The sequence below is a fragment of the Mustela nigripes genome, chromosome 1 (assembly GCF_022355385.1).
Source record: "Mustela nigripes isolate SB6536 chromosome 1, MUSNIG.SB6536, whole genome shotgun sequence".
Lineage (NCBI taxonomy): Eukaryota > Metazoa > Chordata > Mammalia > Carnivora > Mustelidae > Mustela > Mustela nigripes.
The window spans coordinates 217,398,777-217,420,341 of record NC_081557.1 but is presented as its reverse complement, the minus strand read 5'-3'; positions in this window follow the sequence as shown (position 1 = coordinate 217,420,341).

The window sequence follows — 21,565 nt, the reverse complement described above, 5'->3', positions numbered from 1 at the left end:
AAAATAAAATAACTTAAATTTTCATGGTTTTATTGTCTCAGAAGATGGATTTTTTTTCTTACCAAGGAAAACAATTTCATGGTGACCCTTTTGTTTAAAAGTCAGTCTCTGTCTTTAATGGCATTAGTGATTAGACTTTGAGACACCATTTGATGTCTTTTACTTTATCAAGATTATGGTACAATTCTCATTTTAAAAGCATATTAATTTCAGACAGTTTTAAATGAAATGAGTAATTGGGGATCAATAAAGTAAAAATTGGGTGTTAAAAATGCAAGAACGTTGGTAGTGGTCCTGGACATCATTGCATTGCGTTGTTAGTAATCTTCTGGAAAATGTACGTTGTTCAGATGTATGATAAAGAATTTTAACCCAAGTGAATGAGGCTAGCCCCAAACAGTATATAAAGTGTCTGACTTTTCTCTTAGGAGATTCACATTTCCATTTTAATATCTCTTTCTATCAGTGAAAAACAAAAATGCAAGACATTTGCCTTCAAACACAGAATGTTGGAATTGAAAGTGTCTGGGGGAGGGGCAGTGCCATTGACCATCGAGAGTAGCTGAGCAAGAAAGAAAATTTGAAAGATGGTGCACAGGATTGTAGCCAGCAGCACCAATGACCACATTTGAAGAGTAGATTGCAAAATAAACGATGGGGGAAGTCCAATGGTTTAGGGCCTAAGTGCATGGACAGGTAGCAGACTGCCTGAACTGGGCTCTCAGCATTACTAATCCTCCCTTTCTCTCCCTTCATTCATCTGTAAAATGAAGAGCTTGATGTAAGAAGGGAAGTGAGATAAGTCCTAGGGATAAAATGTACAGCGTGGTAGCTGACTGCAGTTAATTATACTGTGTTGCATATTTGAAATTTGCTAGGAGAGTAAATCTTAAAATTTCTCATCAAAAGAAAAAAATTAAGACTGTAGGGTGACAGACATTGACTAGACTTATCATGGTGATCTTTTTGCAGTATATATTGTATCATTAAGTATTGAATCGTTATGCTGTACACCTCAAACTAATATAATGTATATGTCAATGACACCTCAATTTTAAAAAAGAAAGAGAGAATGACCAGGTTTGTGCAAAACCACAGTTTTGTTATGGTGCTTTCAGGTTTTTGTATAAACCTAGTCTCCAGAAGTCTACCTCCTTTTACTCCCTGATGCTTAAAACACAGGACAAATATTGATAATAGGAACAAGGCAAAACATAGAAACAACAAATACAAATCTTGCAGTCTGAAGAGAGAAATGTTGGTGCAAGTTAGAAAATGAGGCTACCAACACAAGTTTTGCTAGACTGAAGGTAATTAAAGCAGGAGGATTTAAGCTGTGATATAATATCCCATAGTGAGCCCATGCTATGCATAAGGTAAGCAGATCACTATTATCAGACGGTTATATTCTCTCCACTTACTCATTGTTATAACTATTATTGTTGTGAATCTCCTGGTGTATAAAGGTGTTTGGTATTTTTTGTTTTGTTTTATTTTGATTCATGATCATTAGGATTGATGGTTATTTTTTCTCTTATTTTCTCAAATGCCCTCTTGAGCTGATGTGTAATATGAACATATATATCTACTACAACTTTTTCCTCTAAATGGCATGTAATTGTTCTCCGTCAGTGCGGGTTGGGGGGCTTCTGTATGCTACTGTCCTCCATTCTCAATGATCCAGGATCATGGAGCTTCCATAATGGGCTCTGTAAGCTCTCTCTCACAAAATCATGTAGCCAAAGAATTTAGACCTAAGATAATGAACATGCTTTGACTTACTTTTTTATTTGATTTATATGATATTTTAAACAATAACATTATTTGATGTGCATTAATCTTTTTTTTTTTTTAAAGATTTTATTTATTTATTTGACAGAGAGAAATTACAAGTACACTGAGAGGCAGGCAGAGAGAGAGAGAAGGAAGCAGGCTCCCTGCTGAGCAGAGAGCCCGATGCGGGACTCGATCCCAGGACCCTGGGATCATGACCTGAGCCGAAGGCAGTGGCTTAACCCACTGAGCCACCCAGGCGCCCCATGATGTGCATTAATCTTGATTGCAATGAAAGAATCTTAGCACCTGGGTTGTTTCCTCTATTAATGTTACCCTGCTTCATAACTGTGGGCATTAGAATTTGTGACCTTCTTGCCTTCTAGTCAGAAAACCTCCCTATCTTTAAGGGAGGGATTGCCTGTGGGGTCTGCTACACATATTACCTGTTCATGGTTCTTCTTCTTGGGTATTGGAACATAAATTCCTTGAGAATGGGGAACAGATCTACTTTGTCCCTCACTGAATACCCAAAGTCCATCACTGATTGCACAATATCTAAGATATAATGGGAATTAAATAAATATTTGTTGAATAATTAAGTTAATCAGAGCTGATTCCTCTTTCCTTCTACTATACATCCAGTTTGATTCTGGGACAGATGTGTATGTTTTTTTTTTTCCTGTATTTGTATTCACACACTAAGTCTAAATAAAAGGTAAAGGATACTAGATACCTGGTTTTGTTTGTTTGTTTGTTACCATATTGCACAAAAAACTTTTATCAGATACTAAATTACAGTGAGTAACATTTTGCTTAGAAATTTGCTAAAATATGAATCCAATTTAATTCAAAGAGTCCCTTCCCAATTTATATTTCCATGGTCATTATTAACATTTGGGATCATTGTTTAGCAGAGTGTGGAAAACAATCTCCTATCAACTGCTCTTCTGAAGAGTTAACTCCTCACTGTCCTATTCTAGTCACTGAGATCTATTTAAAATTCCCTATGCTGAGTTCTCTCTTGCCAGCTTCTCCTTGTGCAGTTTTCTGCAACTTGGGTTTATCTCCCCCATCCCCTCGCACCTAGCTCACTCCTAAGCATGAGCTTGTTGTAGAAAATTTCAGAGGAAATCTCCCTGACTAATTTTCACCTTATATTATAGTCTCCTCTATATTTGTTTGCCTCCCCAGTTGGACTATTCACTTCCACAGAGTAATGACAGTGTTAGCCATTATCATATCCTTGGCCCCAAGCATGATATGTGTTACTTATAGTGCCCAATAAATATCTAATGATGTTAGATGAAGCACATTGATGTTCTGTGTTGTGTTACCTCTAGAAACATACTATCTTTTAATTCATATGTCTTTCCTGTGATTTATAATCACTGTTAACCAATACCACGTTACTACATAAGAGCTACATGTGAAGTCAAATTGTCCCTGCAATGATATCAAGATCTAGGCAGGCACTTGGGAAAATGTAATAGTTAACCCATGCTGATACAAATGCAGATAGATTTTGAATGGTGTTGTTTAGTTGAAACTATAGATTGATTCTCCAGGTAATGTTGAATATATCGTACTACTGACATATGATATATATGACATGATGACTTGATGCATATATATAATGTGAAATAATTCCAACAATAATGTTAGTTAACACCTCCATTCTGTCACATAATTACCCATATTTTAAATATGTGATAATATTAAAGATCACTCCCTTAACAACTTTGAAGTATATGATACAATATTGTTCATTATAGTCACTACGCTTTATATTAGATCCCCTGACCTTACTCTCTTTTTGGCTAGATCTTTGCACACTTTGACCAACACCTCCCTATTACCACAACTCCCAAGCTCTGTTACCACCATTCTACTTTCTTTATGTTTCCATGAGTTTGGCTTTTTTAGATTTCACATGTAAGTAAGAACATAATTATTTAAGTTTCTCTGTCTGACTTATTGCACTTAGTTTAATGTTCTCAGGTTCCATCTGTGTTGTTGCAAAAGGTAGGCTCTTTTCTTTTTTAAAATAAGTTATCTATTATTTATCTATTTGTTTCTTCATCTTTGATAGATACTTATGCTGTCTCCATGTCCTGGCTATTGAGAATAATGCTGCAATGAACATAGGAGTTCAAATCTCTTTCATTTCTTTTCAATATGCCCAGGAGGGGGAATTACTGGTAATAGGTTTCCACTGTGACTGTACCAGTTCATTTTCACCCATAATGCACAAGGGTTCCCTTTTTTTCTCTACAACTCTGCCAACATTTATTGTCTCTTGAATTTGGTGATAACATTAACAAAAAGTGTAAGGTGTAAGGTAATAGTTCATTGTGAGTTGGTTTACATTTCCCAACATCCCAAAGATGTTGAGCATCTTTTCATATACCAGTTGGCCATTTGTATTATCTTCTTTGAAAAAATGTCTATTCAAGTATTCTGCCTATGTTTAACGCAGATTTTTTTTCTTTTTTTTGCTATTGAGTTGTGTGAGTTTCTCCTACAGTTCTTATTAACCCCTTATCAGATATATGGTTAGCAAATATTTTTCCCATTTCAAGATAAGCTTTTCATTTTGCTGATTGCTTCCTTAGCTGTGTAGATTTCTTTCTTTCTTTCTTTCTTTTTTTTTTTTTTTTTTTTTTGGTTTGATGTAGTCCTATTTGTTTACTTTTGCTTAAGCATTCCATGTCATACCCAAAAAATTATTGCCAGGACTAATAACCGGGAATTTTTTCCTTATGTTTTCTTCTGGAACTGTTATGGTTTCAGGTCTTACATTTAAGACTTTAATACATATCAAGTCAATTATGAGAATAATGTAAAATCAGAGTCCAGTTTCATTTTTTGGCATGTGAGTAACCCCTTTCCAAACACCATTTATTGAAGAGACTATCCTTTCCCCACTGAGTGCTCTGGGCTTCCTTTTGTCAAATTTTAGTTGACCATATGTGTATAAGTTTATTTCTGGTCTCTTGATTCTGTTGTGCTTATCTATATGTCTGTTTTTATATGAGCACCATATTCTTGTCATTACTATAGCTTATAATGAAGTTCGAAATCAGGAATGATTCTTCCAGCTTTGTTCTTTGTTCTCTAGATTGCTTTGGATATTATAGTTTTTGTGTGTGTGTGTGTGTGGTTCCATAAGAATTTTTAGATTGCTTTTTTTTTTTTTTAATTTCCATGAAAATTGCCTTTACAAGCTTGCATGGTGCTGGGGTGGGGTGTCTCTGGGGAGCCACAGTGAAGTTGAAAGCCTCCCTCAAACTCTTTCTCCCATAAAGGCGGGTGTCTCTGTCTGCACTGGGCTGCCTGGGCCTGAAAGTGGGTGGGTTATGGGGATAATGTGAATCTATCTTTCTTACCCTCCTCAGTATGTCTTGTCTTATTTCTGTGCTTCACCGGTGTCTGTAATCTCTCACTTAGAATCTTTAGCTATTATGAATATATTTCTGTGTGTATATATTCATTAAACTGTTGTTAGGGGAGTACTCCTATGCTACCATGTTGCTAATGTCACTCCTTAGGCAATTCTTCCCACCCACCCACAGTCAGGCAATTTTTTTTTTTTAACTTTTAAATAAATATATAATGTATTTTTATCCCCAGGGGTACAAGTCTGTGACTCACTAGGTTTACACATTTTACAGTATTCATCATAGCACATACCCTCCCCAATGTCCATATCCCCACCACCTTATCCGCCCCACTCCCCTGAGCAACCCTCAGTCTGTTTTTGAGATTGAGTCTTCTATGGTTTGTCTCCCTCCCAATCCCATCTTCTTTCATTTTTTCTTTTCCTACCCCACTAAACCACCCATGTTGCATCTCAGGCAATTCTTAATGAAGAAAATATGTGAAGTGTTATCAAGACTTACAAAACTATCGCTATTAGTCATATAGTTAGTATGAGGAATAAAATAATAAATAAAATAAAATAAAAGATATAAAAATAAAATCTATAAAAGATATAAATCTATAAAAAGATATAAAAATAAAATAAAAGGAATAAAAATAAAATAAAACAAAAGATCAAGATATGCAACATACATAGTAAGATGATCTATAAAGTGCTTTCTGAAAAGTTAAGGAAAATAAAGTTTGATGAATGTAAATTTTTTCCATATCCTAATATTTAAATATTTGAAGATAGATTTAAAACTAGCACTTATTTTTTAAAATGGGTAAAGATAATGTAGAACACCCATTATTTAGCTATCTTTCTTCCAATTTATGGATGGAAAACAGAGTCATTAAGATAATTAAAATCTCTTGGGGAATGCAAAACCATCAGTGTCTGCTTCATCATGTGATCAGCCTCAAGTATATAGATCTTTGAGATACCTGAAAAACGCATTTGTTTCACCAAGTAAAATAGAAAAATTTAAATTTAAGGAGAAAGGGTCTTTTCAAAATTATGCAACATATCTAAGATTTATTATACTTCAAGACCACTTATAAAAAAGACCATATATGAAGATATTTTTATATTTTTAATGACTAATGAGATATGACAAGGTACTTTGAAGAAGGAGACAAAATGGAAGTAGAAAATGGTAAATAACTTATGAATAAAGAATAAATGTTATGGGGCACCTGGGTGGCTCAGTGGGCTAAAAAAGCCTCTGCCTTCTGTTCAGGCCATGATCCCAGGGTCCTGGGATTGAGCCCTGCATCTGGCTATCAAGCCCCGCATTGGGCTCTCTGCTCAGCAGAGAACCTGCTTCCTCCTCTCTCTCTGCCTGTTTCTCTGTCTACTTGTGATCTCTGTCAAATGAATAAATAAAATCTTTAAAAAAAGAACAAATGTTATATTCAATAATCAATTATAGACGAATAATAAGGAAACAAAGAAAGAAGTGGAAATTAGGGGTCCGTATTCTGATCTCTGCTAACCATTAAAAGCTACCAGACAAGGGTATTTTCCGCTTCTTACTTGAATTCTCTACCTGTAAATTCACAAAAATGTGACTGTGTAAGGAGCATCAGAACACAAATCAGGCCACTGTCTTGATTCTTCTACCAACCAGCCCTAGGAGCCTGGTCAAACCTCTAAGCCTCTCTAAGCTCCCCTTCCTTCATTCCATTTAATTTAACAACTATTTCTTGAGAGTGTATAGAGGAGAATCTCAAATAACACAGAACACTTTCTTTCAAAAAAATTTCCAGTCTATTTAAGGGGCAGATGAGGCAATTATATGCCTACCTATAATGAGACTTTTGATCAAATTGCACATCAGCTGCTTCTGTCAGTAAAAGTCTTCCTCATTGTAATAATTCATGATCTGGACACTCACATAGCACCAAAGCAAGCACTCAGCTGGCAAACAGAATTGCTTAGAATTACAGCCATTGTCTCAGGAAAAAATACATCACCTCTCCAATTTTCAATCATCTGATCTGTAAAAATAGGCATGAAGGTAACTATCTTGCTTTCTTGTAAGCACTAAAGCAAGCAAGAATCTTTATATGAAGTACACAGAACATTAGCACAAGAGATAGCAACTTTTATTAGTATTTTTTTATCATCATCATTGTCATTATCATTCTTTCTTCTTTGAACCTGATTTGGTTGATTAAACTTATTAATTCAAAATAATTAGTGAATCATCTAATAAAATCTTGGTTCTGCTAATGACCAGTCTTGTGACCTTATGCATGTGATTTTCCTACCTGTAACTTCACTGTGTCTCAGTTAGCTTGTTTTCATAATAAACTTTAATATCATTTGCCTCACATGATTGAAAGAAGGGTTAAATGAGATAACACTTATTACTAAACATAATATCTAACACATGGAACTGCTCAAGAAATATATCATTATTATAAATATTAATATTAATTTTGTTCCCTTTTTCTTTATTTTTTGAAAAACTAGAAAACAATAAATGGTCATTATTGCTATTAATAGTAGCCATTTGGGCGCCTGGCTGGCTCAGTGGGTTAAGCCGCTGCCTTCAGCTCAGGTCATGATCTCAGGGTCCTGGGATCAAGTCCCACATCGGGCTCTCTGCTCGGCAGGGAGCCTGCTTCCTCCTCTCTCTATGCCTGCCTCTCTTCCTGCCTCTCTGCCTACTTGTGACCTCTCTCTGTCAAATAAATAAATAAATAAATCTTTAAAAAAAAATAGTAGCCATTTATAAGCAGCACAAATAACAATTCACAATAACAAAGCAAACTTCTTAAGGAAGGGGCATGGAATTAATAGTCTTAGTCACTATTAAGTGAGGTCATGAGAATGGCTATTGTAACCTATTGTAATCTAAAGATGAAAGATGTCTGATCAGCTTGAGTTTTTCATTTATTACTTATGCACAGTTTCTCACCCAACTGATGAGGATATTCAACCAAGAAAAGTACCCCTTTCTTTGGAAAATGACTCCCTAAGATGGACAAACTATAGGTAACTAAATGAGAGACCTAGAAATGTCAGTGGGGGTACGAGAGAGTCTGAATATTTTGAAAAGCAAAAAGTTAGAAAAAATGTGACAGTTTGTGCTAGATGGAGGCAAAGTAATATTGTCGTACAGTGAGGAAATAGAAAGTATTTCTGGGAAGTAAAGATCCACTGATGATATTAGGCAGCTGTGTGGAGCCTCAGAGACTATGAAGAGTGTCAAGACCATCAACATGAATAAATTGGAGGTCAGGGGATCATGCTGCTCATCAGTCAGTGTCACTGGTGATGAATGTTTCTAGGGGAAAGGTCAGTGGATGAGAGGTGACTGGAGTATTCCAGGGAACAGTGCTCCTCTGTTAAATAGGAGGCTCTTGGAATACTGACATGTGATCATTAAACCTGTCATGTCAGTACGCAAGGGCCAAAATCAAATCAGAGGGAAGACTGCAAGAGTTTTAATAGACCAAAAAAAAAAGGAAAAGATCAAAATTATTAAATGTCTTTCTTTTCAACTCTTTTTTTTCTAACTATTACTGTGAGATAATTCATGAGGAAATGCGAATTGCTGTTTTAGAACCTACTTCTCTCTTAAAACACAAGTACTTGATATCTAAGCAATTACAAAATAAACCAGTTTTGTGTTGTCCTTTTGCAATTTGTCTACATATCTCCGATGAAAGTAAGCTTGTAGAGCTGCACCCAGTCAGTGCAGTCTCAGGTCAAGAGCCCTGGTGACCAAACACAATGCCAGAATTAAGCAAGGCTCATTTTTAAATGGGTGCATATTATACATGTGAATTGGAATGACTTAATTTATAGAGTCAGAGTAGATTTATTAACTCATTTTTAGACCAAGTGAAAATACATGTACCAGGCAAGACATGAGGATAAGCAGAATGGACTGGACTCACCCAGACCAGTTCAAGTATTCTTATCCATGTGACTCAGTCCATATTACTTAGTTTTTCTGAGACATGTTTCTAACCCTGAACATACAAATGGCTAACAGACATATGAAAAAAGGTTCATCATCATTAGCCATCAGGGAGATTCAAATCAAAACCACACTGAGATACCACCTTAAACCAGTTAGAATGGCCAAAATTGACAAGACAGTAAATGACATGTGTTGGAGAGGATGTAGAGAAAGAGAAACCCTCTTACACTGTTGGTGGGAATGCAAGTTGGTTGCAGCCACTTTGGAAAACAGTGTGGAGATTTCTTAAGAAATTTAAAATAGAGCTTTCCTATGATCTGCAATTGCACTACTGGGTATTTACCCCAAAAATACAGATGTAGTGAAAAGAAGAGTCATCTGTACCCCAATGTTCATTGCAGCAATGGCCACAATTGCCAAACTGTGGAAAGAACCAAGATGCCCTTCAGTGGACAAATGGATAAAGAAAATATGATCCATATATACAATGGAGTATTATGCCTCCATCAGAAAGGACGAATACCCAACTTTTGTATCAACATGGATGGGACTGGAAGAGACTATGCTAACTGAAATAAGTCAAGCAGAGTCAATTACCATATGAGGAACTCAATTATCATGAGTCATATCATATAAGGAATAACACCGAGGACATGGGGAGATGGAAAGAAGGGACTTGGGGGACGTTGGAGGGGAAGAGGAACCATAAGAGACTGTGGACTCTGAGAAACAAACAGGGTTTTAGAGGGGAAGGGGGTGGGGGATTGGGTGAGACTGGTGGTGGGTATTATGGAGGGCATGTATTTCATGGAGCACTGGGTGTGGTGCATAAACAATGAATTCTGGAACACTAAAAAGAAATTTAAAAAAAATTTTTTTAAATGTAGAAGGTAAACCCTACCTCAGTATAACAAATATGTAGTAAATTGAGAAGTATATGTTAGGTTACCAATAAATGGCTCTGTTGGGTGTGTGTGTGTGTGTGTGTGTGTGTGTGTGTGTGTGTGTTTGTGTGTGTGTGTGTGTGTCACAAAATTTGCTTTCATCTCATTTTAAATCTGAATACTGACTTCATGAATAAAATTATTTCAAAAAATATTTATTGAGTCTCAGGTACTATTTAGGTGGCAGAGATATAGCAGTGATCCAAACAGCCAAAGTCCCAAACTCATAAAACTTACATTTGAGTGGGAAGGAAGCAGAAGATAAAGAAGTAGAAACTCACTATCTATGACTATATTCATACATCAAGGTACACAAGATGCACAGTGCTGTTGGGACAAAGATTGAAAGGACTATAAATTTTTTTTTTAATTTTTTATTTTTTATAAACATATATTTTTATCCCCAGGGGTACAGGTCTGTGAATCACCAGGTTTACACACTTCACAGCACTCACCAAATCACATACCCTCCCCAATGTCCATAATCCCACCCCCTTCTCCCAAACCCCCTCCCCCCTTAAAAATATATGGTCAATGGTAATTTTAGAGACAGTGGCTGTTGTTGAAAGGCTAAGCTCTATGTAAAGACATGAAGATGAGTGAGGGAGCCATGTAGATAACAAGAGAAGCACATTTTAGGCAAAGGGAAGAATCTGTGTCAAGTGCCTGGAGTCAGAACATGTAAGGAGAGCAATGTGGCTGAAGCAGGAGTGCCTATAGTGGGGAAAGTTCTGAGGTGTAGCAGTGACTGGATCACAGAGGACTTTGGGCACCATTTGAGAGGCTTTGCTCTGAACTGTGAAGGAGATGAGAACCACGGAAATGACAGGAATTGATTGAATATTCCAGCTGCTGTTTTAAATATGTCTCCAGGAATCTGCATTTGAAAATCCTACTGTACCTAATTAAGAAAGTGCTAATTTTGTTGTCATTATTCAGGTAAGGAAAAAGAGACACAGAGGTTGGGCCATGGACCAGGACCATGTGACAAGTTATGGCGGAGTTGGGTTTCCAATCCAGGCAGGTTCAGTACACTGCTTGTGTTTTGTTTTTGTTTTTGTTTTGTTTTTGTTTTCCATTGTCAGTTGTGTTCCTTCTATTCCTTGGCATGTCTAGTGTACACCTCTGCTGGGTAACAGTACTTTTATATTCATTTTTTCTGTTTTGTGTCTCTCTTTTCAATTCATTTTCTCATTTTAGCATGTCACTGTGAAGTATGTATGTATATATTTGAGCTTAGAATCTTAACAAGTTCTAATCTTTAATATGAAACTCTAAAAAAGGCACAATCTTCCTTGGGTTATCTGCTCTTTTGTTTCTTCCAGACCATAACTGTCCTTGGTCTTTTTTTTCATGTTATTTCCCTTTACTTTTCTTTTTTCTTTCCTTCCCTCCCTCAAGTTCTCTTTTCTTCTCATTCTTCTAACTTCCTTCTTCCTTCCTTCCCTCTTATTTCCTAACTTGCTAACTTGTTAACTTCCTGTCTCTTTTTTTCTGAAGTAAGCGAGGTGTTTCTTATATGTTATGTAATTCATCCTATACTATTTTTGGTTATACCCACCTCTCCCCTTATTTTCCTGTTTATTCTTCTTAAAACAGAGTCCTCCTAATTTGGTGTTGTTCACCACCCCCAAAGCATAATCTCCAGTAACAAGTGCTTGGAAGCTTATTAGATATGCACTACCTCAGGCTCTGCCCCAAAGTGCATACTTTTGCTAGATCTGTAGGTGATATGGAGACACATTAACACCTCAGAAGCGCTTTCCCTCTATAATGGGAGACATGGCATAGGATTTAACAGCTTTAGTCACTGTCCACTGGCCTATTAGGTAGAATCTGCTTTTCAGATTTACACATCAAGGGAAGTTTAATTGCAAATATAATCCTATAGCCATCATCAAGAAGAAATTCATCTGGTGTCACAAAGCAGAGTAGAAGGCCTCAGCTTCAGACCCAACAGGGATCAACAATTACACAGCTACCCATAAATAAAAATAGTTCTGGGAGAGCTCAAGAATCAGCAAAACAATGGAACAAAACACTAGCAAATAACCACAGGAAAGAAGGAAAAATGACATGATCTCACACACAGAAAATGCTAAAGATTCCACCACATGATGTTTAGAGCAAATAGCTAAATGCGGTAAAGTTGCAGGGTACAAAATCTAGGAATAAAATCATATGCATTTCTTTAAGATTTTATTTATTTATTTGACACGCAGATCAAAAGCAGGCAGAAAGGCAGGCAGAGAGAGAGGGGGAAGCAGGCTCCCCGCTGAGCAGAGAGCCCAACAAGGGGCTTGATCCCAAGACCCTGAGATCATGACCTGAGCCGAGCCCAGAGGCTCCAACCCACTGAGCCTCCCAGGCACCCGCAGAAGCATTTTTATACACTAATAATGAACTATCTGAAAAATAAATGGCATTTAAAACATGGATAAAACTTAAGGACATTATGCTAAGTGAAATGAATTAAAGAAAGACAAATACTGAGTGATCTCACTTGTATGTGGAATCTAAAAAAAGCCAAGTTCATAGAAGCAGGGAGAAGAATGGTCATTGTCAACAAGTGGGAGGCGGGGGAAACAAGTTGTTAACCAAAATGTAAAAATATCAGGTTAAAGGAATCGGTTCTGAGGATATAATGTACAGCATGGTGACTGTAGTTAACAATGTTATATTGTAGGCTTGGAAGTTGCTATGAGAGTAAGTCTTAAATGTTCTCACCGTAACAGCAACAATGATGGTAATTGTAGGAGGTGAAATATGTGTTAAATAACTTTATTGTTGCAAACATTTTTCAATATTCACATGTACCAAATCATCACAGTATGCACCTTAAATGTATATAATGTCATATATCTATTCTATCTCAATACAGCTGAAAAATAAGAAGAAATTTATCTAAGTTTTGCTAAATGAAAGTGGAGCCATTTTCTAACCCCATTCTCTCATTCTGCACACATAGAAATATGAATTTTATCATTTGCAATCTATAGCTTCCACTAATTCCAGAATACTTTCAATTTTTGCTTCACTAATTTTTTTCTGAAAATGTTCATTATGAAGATAATGAGCCACTGTTGATTCCTTCCTTTAATTCTCCTTCTAACCCTGATCTTTTTTAAAAATAGAAGTCAGTAAAAATTCTTAGAATGAGAGGTACTGATAGGAGGAAAGAATGCTGTACTCATTCTTTTTCTGTACTCATTCTTCAGTCCCTGGGAAAAGGGCATAAAGGAGAGGAGAAATAACATATCTCCTTCTCTCTTCATCCTGGTGGGTTCACTCCATTCCTGACGGCAAAATACGCATTGGAAACCAGCTGTGCTTCCTAGGTCATTGCTATAATTAGAAAATCTTTCCAGATTCTGGTAAAATGCAACTCTGAGAATTAGTTTTCAGTGCTCTCATGAGACTCAGAGAAGTGAAAATACTTGCCCACATTACTAAGAGCCAAGATGATCACACACACACACACACACGCGCGCACACACACACACACACACACACTACATTTAATGCCTGTCTACTGATATACTTTACATGTTTTAAGCAAAATCAGAGGAATACCAACATGCATACTCTCCAATGGCACTACTATTCACTCCGTTTCACATTTCACTGCCATTTGTGCAGCTGATGTGGCCCCACATCTCCTAATTATATTTCCAGGTCTCGGTCACCACAAATATCTACAGATCAACATCTTTTTCTAAATTGTGGCCTCCATGTGGTTAAATCTGAGGCCTCCTTCCTTGAGCCCCTGCTGTTTGCATCCTCTGTGAGAGACATTGAGCCCCTGGGTGTTAGCCAGCTGCACCCCTAGTAAAAGACCGACACTTATCTCTGCTACTGAAGCCTTTGATTGCTTTGTTCATGTGTTGTATATGAGCACAGAGAACAAGTCTCTTTCTTCCCCAAATAGTTGCATGTCTCGTTTACCTCATTAGATGGGGGTCCTAGACTTACAGATTGTGGAGCAACATCCACTTTATGAAGTCAGGATTGTTTTTGTTTAATCTAAGAAAATTAACTAATCTAAGAAAATTTAATTGCATTTGTTTTATATAATTTGGTAAAGCCATGATAATATTATCCATAGATTTGAATCCAATCGCTTTGTGTTTCCCAGGCCACTATTATGTGCTTTTTGCCGTCCAGTATTTCACTGTGAGTCCTGCAAGTGTTATAGATCTTGAACTATTCAAGGACTGGAAATACCAAATGAGAACTTGGGGGGCATTATATCAACCAAATCATTATTTTACTTGGAAAATTTAACTTAGTCAAACCAAACAGTAATATAAGATGAAACCCATGTGTATTCAACTGCCAAAAAATGTGTTTGTTTTAAATGGCTTTTATTTCCTCTAATAACACTCCTGGAATATCACTTATAGTATTTTCACTTTTTTAATTGTAGTATTTTTAGTTTTGAATGTCCTGAAGATATATATAACTAATTAGTCATCAGAGCATATTGATTAAATTCATTTACATTTCATAGTTATAGAGAAAGAGAAAAATATTAGTGGAAAGTTATTCTAGAACACTGCACAAAAAATGAATACAAATGAAAAAATAGTTAAAAATAACCAATTGTTCAGTGTAGACTCTTTTTTTCACTATAAACTTTTATTGTCAATCAATTTTCACATAATCTAAGATAAATAATCCTATTTAAAACTATGCCCACAGATATTTTTCTCCTTTTAAAATTTCCCTTCATTGTTCCAATAATTTAAAACAGTGAATACATTAATATTACTGACATCTTAAGTTTGTCCATGATGCTTGAACTATATTTGTAAAGGACCTGATATGCAAAATCTCATTCACAGACCTGTTTATAAATTTCTAAGTACTATGGATCAATTCAACAAGCATTTAATGTTAACAATTACTCTACCAAAAATTATGCATGGTAATTATATGCCAGACATGTCTATAGACTCAAGAGAGTCGGAAATGAAATGGCATTCAATTTGAGCTCATCAACATTGGAATTAAATAAGAATTTTGATGGTATGGAGGTTGTAAGGGCTAGATATTACTATGATGCACAAAGTTCTGTGATACAAATAAGCATATTTATTTATTTATTTATAATGCATTTTTATTATTTATTTATACCTATGCATAGCTTAAAATGTCATAGGGTCCATTATGAGTGCACTATAGTTGAAGAAGATTGGATTTTCCCCTAAGAGATCCTATCTCCCTACCAGAGGGGAAGAAAGCAATATTTCTAGGGCCTGGCCAATGAATGGATATCTCTTTTGTTGTTGTTTTTACATCAGAGTTGTTTGTATTTTTTTAAGGGAATTCTGAAAGAATAAATAGTAAACTGTTTAAAGGGAGAAAACCCATTTAGTTTGTTGGCTGTATCTTTTTCAGAAAGGTAATTAGTGCATTCTGATGTCATTGTCCATAGGCTAAATTTAATTCCCTGTTGATGGAGCTCTTTCTTTGAAGGGGTTTGGTATTTCTGCTATCAGTCATCAGCAAATGATTTAGAGGTTGCATTCATTTCCTATGGCTCCTATAACAAATTACCACAAGTTTAGAAGCCTATAAAGACAGAAATATATTATCTTATAGTTCTAGAGGTGAGCTATCTGAAATGGGTCTCACTGGACTAAAATCAAGGTGTCAGCAGAGCTGCTTTCCTTCCAAATGTTCTGAGGGATAATCTGATCCTTGCCTTCTTCAATGTCTAGAGACCAGCTGCATTCCTTTGTTTGTGTCCATTTCCTCCAACTTCAAAGCCAGCAATTCAGCATTTCCAAACCTGTATCTGACTCTGATGTCTTCTTCTGACAGCATTTCCAAATCCCCTTCTGATTCTGATGTCCCTCTTTTATTTTGAAGGACCATCTTGCAATTACATTAAGCCCACCCAGGTAATACAGGATAATCTCACTAAGTCAACTGATTAGTAAAACTAATTACATTAAATTCCTTAATTCTCCATTGCCTTGTAGCCTAACATATTCAGAGGTTCTGTAAATTAGAACATGATCATCTTTAGGAAGCCCTAATTCTACTGACCAGTAATGTTTGACCAAAAATCTCTGTGTCCCCTATTCTTGGCTATGAATTTCAGCAGATTTTGGTGGACTCCCAGGTAGATCTACACGACCACCTTTTCTGTACATAGAGTGGTCTAGGAGTCAAGGAAAGGAGTCCCTGCCTGGATCATGAAGTGAAAGGGAGTTAAATTTATTTTGACATTTTCTTAGACTATTTATATTTATTCATTCCTGAATCCTTAGCAAAGTTACCTACCTTCTTCCTCATTGTACTGGTCCTATTTGCAGACAGTAAGACAGCAGTTGTGAGTCCACATTTTGGTGTTAGGAAAAACAGCAGCACCCTGAAGCCCGAGTGATACTGATTTGTTAAGGAAAAGGTTCGTTCTTGAGGAACAACCTTTGAGACTGTAGGATACTGACATTTGTTTACACTTGCCATTGTTCATTACTTGTCAGTATTGGAGAAAGCTTGCTTGATTTTTTAATTATGGCAGTTTTTTTTATATGCAGTAGTCTAAAAATTAATCAAATGTGATAATGTAAAAAAGTAACTAACTTAGTATGGAAACCCCCATAAAGTGATAACTTCAAAGTTCCATGAAATGAGTGCAATGAAGCTTTTTTGGCAATAAAGAATCACTGTATGGAAATTTCTGGTGTTTCTCCTGTTAGTTATGTTCATGGATATTCTTACTTGATGTACTAACTATACTGTGATGATCAATTGAGCATTGTTTCCAGTCACTCACTCCCTTCCATATATTAGAAATGTATATTCATGACCTTTGTCATATGACCATGTAGTGCTTTCTGCTATGAACAGAGCATGTGTTGCTGCTCTATTGATATTTTGACTTGGCCATTTTAATTGTGAAAATATGGATGGAAATGGTAGCACGTGTGCTATGTACCTATACATTAAGAGGTCCTGTATGTTTTTGTTTATTCTCCTGTTGCTCCTGCATTTTTAGGACATAGGTAATACTCCAATACATCTGGTCCAAAAAGAATGAATGGCATGTGGAACAGGCCTGAGCTCTACTCACAACTTGCGGCCCAGCTAAGCCAATCTTGTGCAAGCATGTAGTCATATAAGCAAGAAAAACATAGGTTTCATTAGTCACTGAGATTTTGAGGTTATTTGTTATGTAGTGTTATAGAAGGCCAAATCTGATTACTACAACATCCAAAATTGCACCAAACAAAAATTTCTGATGATTGTATCATCATGTTCTCAGTAATGCAAATCAAACTGAATCATCCTTGACTCATACTATTTTTCACAACTTCTATATATAATTAGTCAACTAGGTTCTATAAATTACTCCTATTTAGTATTTCCATATTTGTCCCTTACTCACTAGTCATCTGTCACTGCTATAGTTCAGATCAGTATCATTTCTCTGCTTGGTAATAGCAGAAAACGATAGCAGGATAACAGCCTCCTAGCTAGACTGTCTTCATCTCAAGCATTCCAATGATCTAGAGTCAGAGAGTGCCAGATCCCTGAATAGAATTTGTAACTGCCTCTCTATTCCCTATACAATGAAGGTCAAATTCATTGTTGTGACATATGCAGCCCTTCATCATCTGATTTCTGCTTAGCTGATTACTGTCTCATTCTCCCACATTCTCTCATGCCTAACCCCAATCATCAATTCCCTTAGAAGCCACTTGATACGTGATTTATCAGTCTCATTCATGTCTTTCTTCAAAAACAAAATTTTCCTTTTTGGAAATGTGCTTACTTGATGTATTCATAATCATCAATTAAGTATGCTCTGAGAGAGAACAAAAGCCTTTTCATTAGTAATATGTTTCTTTACTTTGTCCAGACCAAATCAGATGTTGCATTCTTGACTTGTATAGTACCTTGCATAGATTATAATTATAGTACTTACTGTACTAGAGCTGACAGCATAACTAGAGCCACTGTAACATACAGTTACATGCTATTCTTTGTGGTCCTCGTGACTTGAGCAGTGCCTGATAGATCATGTTTACATTCCCTCAGCCATTAAAAAAAATATACAAGTGAGCACTCTATAATTGGTGATGCTTTAGGCATTGTGGATAAAACTGAATGAAATAAACAATACTTCTATTACTTCTATGATTACAGTGTGCAACACAGTATTAAACACATACATATATTAGATTATTTAATTTTCTCAAACACTGAAAATTATGTAGCATCCTTAGTTTATATGCAAGGAAACTGAAACTCAGAGAATCTAAAAAGCAGTGAGTGATGTGATTCCTCACTTCATGTAATTTTTCTTTGTCCATTATTTTTCCCCTCACCTAATATGGGCCAGGATTGGAGCCCTGTGGATGTTGCAGCAGCCATGAAAGACACACATGGATCGATTTTTTGTTTTTACTGAACAACTCCAGGACATAGTGATATAAAACTATCATTTTACCTTTGTCCCCAGTTTTGTGAGAAAAGAATTCAGATGGTTCATCTGCAATCCACACAACGACAGTTATGCCTAGCAGGACCACTTCCAAATGGCTTTTCCACTCATGCTTATCTTGATTCATCTTGATGCCTCTCTCCTCTTCTCTTTCCTCCCTTCTATTCTCTTCTCTTTCTCCTTTCTCTCCCTCCTTTTTCAGTCTCTCTCCTCCTCCCTCTATCACTCCCTCATCCCTTCTCTCCTTTTTTTTTTCTTTGATGTATCTGAAACTCCAGGCCTCACACTACTGCCTTGACTTCCTTATAACATGATAGTTTCTGGATAATAGTACATAAATTGGCTTCTTTTGGTTTTGCATATCTCAGCTTCAGTGTCAAGACCTCAGAGATGTCTTTCATAATAACTGACATAGGATAAGTTAGTCACTATCAATTATTTCACTTGGTATTAATTCTCTGCAGAGAATTTATCAACATCTTACATGTTTATTCATTCATATATTTCCCATAATTTCCTCTACTTTATTCATTATCTATTCAGTAAGTATCTATTTAGAACATACAAAATATCAACTACTGTTACAGAAGTTTAGAAAAGATCAGGAGGAAAAACAAAGAAATACAAAGACCCTTGAGGACATGGTGTATCCTCACTAGACTATGTGCTTCACAAGGACAGCAATCCAGTCTGTCTTACTCATAATCGTATACCCAGAGCCTAAAAACATGCCTACCATGGGATAGATGCCCAATAAGCATTTTGACTGATGAAATGAACAAAATCACAAATTTAGGTCTATCATGAAAAAGGACAAGAGGAATCTTGGGGTGGTATGAGAAACACAAAAGGGAAACTCATTATTATTTGAAGATCATAGAAGACCTCCTTGCAGAAGTGATATTGAGCCGCAGCACTGCAGGGTGAGTTGAAGTAGTGACAACAGCAACATCAGCGGAGACAAGTTTTTCACCAGAGTGATCTGCCTCCTAGTGATAGAAATTATAACTAAGATTCGGGGAAAGAGGAGAATAATAAGAAGAAATAAACATTTTTTTTCTTTTTTGGGGGAAGAGAGGGGTTAAAGTGAAGATATATGTTCATTTTTATATTAAAATCACTGTAACTTTGTTTTGAACCCCTAGCTATTGAAACCATACCTGAGAATTACCTGGTAAGGAGGTCTTCACAATCATCACAGTGTGTTAACGTTTTTAAAAAGATTTTATTTATTTACTTGACACAGAGAAAGAGTACAAGCAGGGTGAGTGGCAGGCAGAGGGAGATGGAGAAGCAGTCCTCCCGCTGAGCAAGAAGCCCAATGCAGGACTCAATCCCAGAACCCTGGGATCATAACCTGAGGTGAAGGGAGACACTAAACTGACTGAGCTACCCAGGCACCCAGTGCATTGAGTTTTCTTTCTTTTCTTTTCTTTTTTTTTAATTTTTTTCTCATTTTATTTTATTTCTTTTCAGTGTTCCAGAATTCATTGTTTATGCACCACACCCAGTGCTCCACGCAATTCGTGTCCTCCATAATACCCACCACCAGGCTCACTAAACCCTCCCATCCCTCCCCTCCAGAAACCTCAGTTTGTTTCTCAGAGTCCACAGTCTCTCATGGTTTGTCTCCCCCTCCGTTATCCCCCAACTCACTTCTCCTCTCCATCTCCCACTGTCCACCATGTTATTCCTTTTCTTTCTTTCTTTCTTTCTTTTTTTTTTTTTTTTTAAGATTTTATTTATTTGAGAGAGAAATCACAAGTAGGTAGAGAGACAGGCAGAGAGAGAGGGGGAAGCAGGCTCCCTGCTGAGCAGAGAGCCCAATGCCGGGCTTGATCCCAGGACCCTGAGACCATGACCTGAGCCCAAGGCAGAGACTTAACCCACTGAGCTACCCAGGCACCCCTCATGTTACTCCTTTTTAACGAAGGTTTGTTGCTGTTGTTTTTTGTTTGTTTTGTTTTGTTTTGTTTTAAGGATTCCACCTATTTATTTGACAGAGAGAGATCACAAGCAGGCAGAGAGGCAGGCAGAGAGAAAGGAAGGGAAGCAGGCTCCCTGCTGAGCAGAGAACCCAACTCTGGGCTGGATCCCAGGACACCGGGATCACGACCTGAGCTGAAGGCAGAGGCCCTAACCACACAGAGCCACCCAGGTGCCCCTCAACAAAGGCTTTTTAAGTTAATGTTCCCAAATGCTCAATCTGTTTTTGAATTAACTTGAATAGTTAGTTTCAAGCCATAACTAGTAATATATATATATATATATATATATATATATATATATATATATTTTAATTATAGGTTCAAGATGTACTGGAATTTTACTGAGGATCTCCCAACAATTCTTTAACATAAACTGGAGGATGTATGATTCAAATCCCCCTTTACCTCCAAGCTTCCTTTCTCAATTACCACGGGCTCTATCCATAGCCTCCTTAACTGATTCTTGTAAGTTTTGCATGGTCTTACTGATTCTAAGACTCCAATTTCCTCTCTCTCCTTGGGATGTCTTCTGTTTTAAAGATATGACATCCACTCTGACTCTGCTCTTTCAGAATAAGAAAGAAAAAACACTTTCAAGATTCATCCACATTTGGTTTTGCCTTATATAACATCTCACTACAATAACTTTTAGTTTCAGAAATAAGGTCATCTATAAATTATGAAATCACCAGGAAATATAGAACTTCATAAAGTTGGTAAGTATTCAAACACTTGGATATGTTCATGAGAATGTTAATATTTAGTAGCACAGCAAATAAATGAGAAGTTAAAACTAGAAGGTGAAACAAAACAAAACTACATGCTGTTATGGGTAACCTCCTCAGATTTCTGGTTCTGGTCCTTTATTAAGTGGAGTCACAAGCCCATGATTTTTCACTTCATAAAATGTGTATTAAATTAGATAGAACTAGACTCTCACTTCCCCTGTATTTTCATGGATGGAGGATGGCTTTCTGGTAAATTAGGGAGAAGTTAGGTAGGCAGAGCTGAACCTACGACCCACTCAGGTTTAAAGTCTCA